At 45.8% G+C, this 6916-nt stretch overlaps 1 long non-coding RNA gene across 1 annotated transcript; it reads left to right on the top strand.

Annotated features, from left to right (window-relative positions):
* The first annotated feature begins 343 nt into the window (after positions 1-343).
* Positions 344-1027, top strand: LOC120908310. The gene is made up of 3 exons (XR_005741120.1): positions 344-611; positions 719-809; positions 875-1027. It is a non-coding gene; the product is annotated as an uncharacterized LOC120908310 (long non-coding RNA).
* The last annotated feature ends 5889 nt before the right edge of the window (positions 1028-6916 follow it).

Raw genomic sequence — 6916 nt, 5'->3', positions numbered from 1 at the left:
CGACACACTCGCACTCCACCCCCATGGAAAAACGCTCCCACCATCGAGGTGTTGACCAAAATTTCGCTGTGTGCATGAGACACACACTCGCACTCCTCCACCTCTCCATAGCCGATCGCTCCCACCGTTGCGAAGTTGCGAGAATTTTTGCTCTGAGCGTGAGACCCTGAAGCGCAAGAGATGACACTATGTGTAAAGACGATCATAATTCGATATGGTCAAACAGCGTCGATTATCGTTTCATTTATCTGGTAATGATGTTTTCACTTCATCAAAATTTAAAACATTAACAACTAGGCTGATAACAATAGTTGAAATGTAAATCAGAATAAATTAAATTCATTTGAAGTAAAATAAATTCCATTATACTCTATTTTGACCATATGATCAACACTTGTACATAGTGCCATTTACTTTGTGTTCTTCACTCTCGCGCTGTGTTGTGATCGTTCGAAACTCATTGCCAGAACGAATGCAATTTTCATTTGGGAAGGATTGGTGCTGGAAGATGCAGCGAAAATCATTAAATGTGAATAGAAAAGTGGTTAAGTAAATCGTGAAAGATGTCAACGCAGGCGTAAATGCAGTTTGTTTTGTTACATGATCTACGGGTAAGTGCATGCATAAGAAGAAGAATCTTGCAAATGATGTTTGTGTTCTAACAATCGTACTGCTTTTAATGTTTGTTTATTCTTCTATTATTTTCCATCACACCTAGCTATTTCATTGCCAAAGCTCCTGATAACAGATCAAAGCAGATGGATCGGGCATACAGTGTCGCCATTTAACATTAAATATCTTCTTGATCGGTAAGTTATAAACAGTACTAGTTTTGTTCGCCATTCTAATGCTCGATTAATCTTTCATTCCTCAGGCAAACGCATCAAACACCAAGTGTTTCTCTTCCAACAGCACGCGCTATCGGTGGAGCAATCAGCCAACGATTTGATCGCCAGTACGCGCCATCAAGAATTGATATTTTGCCAAACAGTACTGTGAATAAAAAACTGCACACTTACTGTCGGAATATCCTGGAATTTTTTGAAGCGTCTACGCTCGCGGTAATGGTGGGTTCGTTGAGGAGAAGGAAAGAAAGGGTGGGAGCGAGGATTAACCAAAAACGCGCCATTGAGAATGAGGGGAGGTGCGCTTAGCGCTCACGCTGGGACACTCACGATGCTTGAAATAAAATGTTAACAAACATCGATTTCAAGCATGCATGTCACGCGACATTTTGCCAAGCGGGAATAATAAACGCACCAACTGGCTATTTGCAAATTAAACCAGCGCGTTTAATTGCTGGCGCGTTGCATAACGTAGCTATTCAGCAAGTATTGCTACCTAGCAACGCTTTGTTTTAAAGGCTAAATTATCGTAAGCGACAGACGGAAAGAAGGAAAAGGAGGGAAAAGAATGAGGAAGGAAAGGATGGAAAGGCGAGAAAGGAGGGACAGGAAGGAAATGTGGGAATGGAGGGAACGAAGGAAAGGAGGGAAAGGAGGAAAGGAGGAAAGGAGGGAAAGGAGGGAAAGGAGGGAAAGGAGGGAAAGGAGGGAAAGGAGGGAAAGGAGGGAAAGGTTGGAAAGGAGGGAAAGGAGGGAAAGGTTGGAAAGGTTGGAAAGGAGGAAAAGGAGGGAAGGAGAGAAAGAAGGGAAAGGAGGGCATTGGACTACTTGCCGATCCGTTGGTTGATGCATCCTCTCTGGAGCCACCATGGTCGCGCACACGAAAGTGTCTTTCGGAGCAGCAGCCCAAGACAGGCACAGTACACGCCGACTTAAGCCGACAATAATAAACGCACCAACTGGCTCTTGGCAAATAATGCCTTCATTATTTTTTTCAATTGAATTTATACTCTAAAAATGCTGACCATCGTCGATCAGCATTTTCTCCTTAGCCTATGTTTCCATTAAATCGTTAAATTCCATTTAATCGTTAAGCGCGTTTAATCGCTGGCGCGTTGCATAACGTAGCTATTCAGCAAGTATTGCTACCTAGCAACGCTTTGTTTTGAAGGCTAAATTATCGTAAGCGACAGAGGGAAAGAAGGAAAAGGAGGGAAAGGAATGAGGAGGGAAAGGAGGGAAAGGAAGGAAATGAGGGAATGGAGGGAAAGGAGGGAAAGGAGGGAAAGGAGGGAAAGGAGGGAAAGGAGGGAACGGAGGGAAAGGAGGGAAAGGAGGGTAAGTAGGGAAAGGAGGGAAAGGAGGGAAATGAGGGAAAGGAGGGAAAAGAGGGAAAGGAGGGGAAGGAGGAAAGGAGGGAAAGGAGGGAAAGGAGGGAAAGGAGGAAAGGAGGGAAAGGAGGGAAAGGATGGAAAGGAGAAAGGAGGGAAAGGAGGGCATTGGACTACTTGCCGATCCGTTGGTTGATGCATCCTCTCTGGAGCCACCATTTGTCGCGCACACGAAAGTGTCTTTCGGAGCAGCAACCCAAGACAGGCACAGTACACGCCGACTTAAGCACAATAATAAACGCACCAACTGGCTCTTTGCAAATAACGCCTTCATTATTTTTTTCAATTGAATTTATACTCTAACTTTTAATTATTAACTTTCGGTAATCGCAGTAGGTTGGTAGCTTTTCAATGATAAATGAGCGGCCTACTACGGATATTCATAACATGGTACCGGCAATAAAGCGTTTTCTGAAGCGTTAAGCAGCTGTCAGTTGTTATGTTGCACTCCGTGTAATGCTGTGTGGAGTCCTGCGGTTATAAGGGGGGAGATGTTGGATCATAGCACACATGTAATAATTATTAATTGATCATAGTTCACGTTGTTACATTCTGAACTATAAAAAGTAGGGAATGCAAATAACACGTTCAGTTTGAATAAACCTATCGATTGAAACTCATCGTAGTTTGGCAATCCAGTACACAACAGATACTATGATGCGTTTTGCCGCAACCGTACCACGCTACATTGTGTACACAAAACGATTCTTTTGACCGAACGCGAACGAACTAGTTCGCTCACCAAAAAGAACCGTACGTGAACGACGATTATTTCGTTCTTTTTTCATGGGGTGTTTATTTACAAAGAACGCTCGTTATCTTTTTCATTTACCCGCCATAGACGCATACTGTAGCCAAAGAAGTACTCATTTTGCGGTTGACACCAATAATTTAAAAACATTAAACACTCGGCCCATCTGCTGTCTGGCTAGCTATCGAAAAACCGACCAAAAACTAGCATGTATAAAACTAATACGAGCATAGATGTCTCCAGCATATATTGTACCCTATGCCTTATACACACTCAAGGATTCTATAAAAAAAACTACTTAAATATGGATCAACATGATGAGCGCAATTCCAGTTCAGTTCATTCGCGAATAATGAATAATCCGTTTGAACGGGATCGATCTATTGAATTGTATATGTATAATTTCCACATCAACAGAGCACAGATCGAACACAAATGGGCCAGTTTGAACGCGTTCGATGAATTCAGTTGTGTAGGTACGATTTACATACCAACAGAACACAGATCGAACACCAGTTCGAACACATTCGATGAATTCAGTCGTATAGATACGATTTCCAAACCAACAGCACACGTATCGAACACTGCCTGACAAATATGTTTTATCACTAGTAATTCTAGCAGTAAAGACTTGTAAATGCTTTCAGGGTTCCCGACCATTTTGTCGATCTTGGTTATTACGAGCGCAACGGTTTTCTGGGTTAAGCATTGACCCGCGAACTGCACGAAGTGCTTAACCTTTCAGATGATTTTGCAGCCTATTTATGTTTTCTAAATTAATTTCACTACTTGCCGATCCGTTGGTTAATGCATCCTCTCTGGAGCCACTAATCGCTTAATCGCTGGCGCGTTGCATAACGTAGCTATTCAGCAACTATTGCTACCTAGCAACGCTTTGTTTTTAAGGCTAAATTATCGTAAGCGACAGACGGAAAGAAGGAAAAGGAGGGAAAGGATGGAAAGGCGAGAAAGGAGGGAAAGGAAGGAAATGAGGGAAAGGAAGGAAAGGAGGGAAAGGAGGGAAAGGAGGGAAAGGAGGGAAAGGAGGGAAAGAAGGGAAAGGAGGGAAAGGAGGATGTTTAATCTCACTATTTCGGATAATTTATTTTCCGCGTTTCGGTGTAACTTTCAAACCTTTAATATTTACCAGCAGTTATTCGTTGTGCAGCAAAATTGGAAGAGAGAGTTTATTCGCGACATACACTGTTATTTATAAACTACTCGATCGAGCCGAACACTCGAAATTGAACGAAGAATGTTCGTGTTTCGTTAAGCACGATATGAAGTGACAGGGCTGTGCCTGAACATCCTCCCTCCTTGACGCAAGTCAACAAACAAAACAAAAACAATCAAAATAAACAGAAATTATGTGCATGTGCTCTCGTCGGCCTCTGCCACAGGTAAGATACAAATTTTTGTTATCGGACGAGTTACGATACCTTTTGATGTTTTCAGTGTTACTACCCGTGTCAGCTTGTCGTCTCCGGTGTGCACATGTACGATACGTGCGAGTGGCCAACGGGTTGGGGGGAGGAAATCGTCCTTTAGAATGACCAGTCTGCCAGGTAAGATGCTGTCGTTCCTCTTCGCCATGGTGTTCGCGTTGCATCTCTTGCAGGTATTCCGTCGTCCAGTGCTTCCAGAAGCGCTGCACCATTACTTGCCACTTCTGCAAGTCGCTGAGGGTGCAGGAACGAAGATGGGTGTAGTCCGGCTCGGGGACAGCATGCATCGATGTGTCCACGAGGAAATGCGCTGGGGTAAGTGCCGATAGATCGTTAGGGTCGTCTGACATAGGTAGGAGAGGACGCGAGTTCATCGCCGCCTCAATCTGATGTAGGACAGTTGTGTAGCCTTCGTAGGATAGTCGCGTGCTGCCTAACTGCCGAAAAAGGTGTCGCTTGGCGGTCTTCACAGCTGCTTCCCACAATCCGCCGAAATGTGGTGCCTTGGGAGGGGTGAAGTGCCAATTGACGCCGCGGTTAGTGCAATCTGTCACAATTAGATGTAGCTGCAGTTCATCGCGAAACATTTCGAACAGCTCGTGAAGCTCCCTCGCCGCGCCTTCGAAGTTTTTCCCGTTGTCCGAATGTATGTGTGCCGGTAAACCGCGTCTTGCTGTGAATCTGTGTAATGCAGCTGAAAAACCAGCAGTAGTTAGATCACTTACCAGCTCCAAGTGTACGGCCTTAGTGGGAAAACAAACAAACACGCAGAGGTAGCATTTTCCCGGGGCGGCTCGTTTATGGGCTGGCTTCAGGTATAATGGACCGGCGTAATCCACTCCGGTAACACTAAAAGGCCGGCTGGGAGTGATGCGCTGCGCTGGAAGCTGTCCAAGTTGTTGCTGTTCAAGTGTCGGTCGCTGTCGAATGCACCGAAAACAATTCTGCACAATGTGCTTAACAAGATGCCTTCCATCTAACGGCCAAAACTCTTCGCGAATTCGAGATAAGAGCAGCCTTCCTCCTCCATGACGAAGCTCCTCGTGTTGATACTTTGCGATCAATTGCGCGAACGGATGTTTCTTGGGAAGCAAAACAGGATGCTTCGCTTGGTAGGGAAGTTGAGATAACCGTAAACGTCCCCTACACGGATAATCCCTTGTTCGTCAAGGAATGGACTTAGTGCACGTAAAGGTGATTGCCTCATGACTTCGATCCCTTTTGAGCTGCCCGAGTTCAGCTGAAAATGCATCCTGCTGTGCTAGGCGGCTTAACACAGTGTTTGCTGTTTCCATGTACTCGGGTGTGACGATTAAAGGTGCGGGGTGCTGTGCTGCTGTTCGCTGAGTGCGTGCCTTTTCCTTAGCGTTACGTGTGAAGCGAATGCAGTATGATACGATACGCAGCAATCGCTTGTAGCTAGAACACAACGCAAACCAAGGGTGATTAGTGGTTGTGTTTACAACGGCAGCACTCACCTGGCGAATCTCTAGATTCGTTCCGTTGGCTGGTTCCGGGTTAGAGTTGGGCCAGATGGAAGCGGGCAAAGATAGCCAATCCGGACCGAAGCTCCACAGTTTGCTTTTCAGGAAATCAGCGGCTGACATGCCTCGTGAAACCAGATCAGCAGGATTAGATGCGCCGGGTACATGTCTCCACTGCCGCGGGTGTGAGTAATGCTGCACTTCAGATACCCGGTTAGCCACAAACGTTGCCCATGTGTTGGGTGTGGCGCTGATCCAGGTAAAGGTGATGGTGGAATCCGACCAAAAGAAAGATTCTGCAACGTTGATCCCCATCGCCTTCTTTACTCGGTGATGCAGGTGTACTCCTAATACAGCAGCGCATAGTTCAAAGCGGGGTAGTGTGACGCGCTTGAGCGGTGCCACACGCGATTTGGAAGAAAGCAACGTTATGCGAATCTGCCCACCTTCGCCTTCACAACGCGCATAAATGCAGGCTCCATATGCTGCCTCCGATGCATCACAGAAGGTATGTAGCTGAATATGCGCACCAGGTAGAAGTGCATAACGACTAACCTTGAATTCAGAGATGAGTTGCCAATCCTCTTGTATTGTTTTCCATTTCTTACAGATAGTATCTGGAACATACTCGTCCCAACCAGCTTTCTGCAATCATAATTCCTGCATCATCATCTTGGCCCGAATGACAATCGGGGAGATCAGGCCCAGCGGATCGAACATGCGAGCTACGTTAGATAGAATGGATTGCTTTGTCGGAATGCACACATCACTGGATGTTGCGGTTCGAAGGATAAAACGTCATGCTCTGGCTCCCATGAAACACCAAGAGCCTTTACCGTCTCGTGTGGTAAGAATTGCCGCGCTGACTGTGTGCCGATTTGATCCGCATTTAAACCGGCGAGCACCTCGAGCTGATTGGATGTCCACTTTCGCAGCTCGAAGCCGCCTTTGGCGAGCAATTGAGAAAGCTCGATTCGCAACTGGCGAGCATTTCCGATGG

Source organism: Anopheles arabiensis, unplaced genomic scaffold (genome assembly GCF_016920715.1).
Source record: "Anopheles arabiensis isolate DONGOLA unplaced genomic scaffold, AaraD3 Autosomal_pericentromeric_contig0016, whole genome shotgun sequence".
In the NCBI taxonomy this organism is placed as follows: domain Eukaryota; kingdom Metazoa; phylum Arthropoda; class Insecta; order Diptera; family Culicidae; genus Anopheles; species Anopheles arabiensis.
Note: the sequence above shows the minus strand (reverse complement) of the source record. Positions and strands in the feature narration are given on the sequence as shown.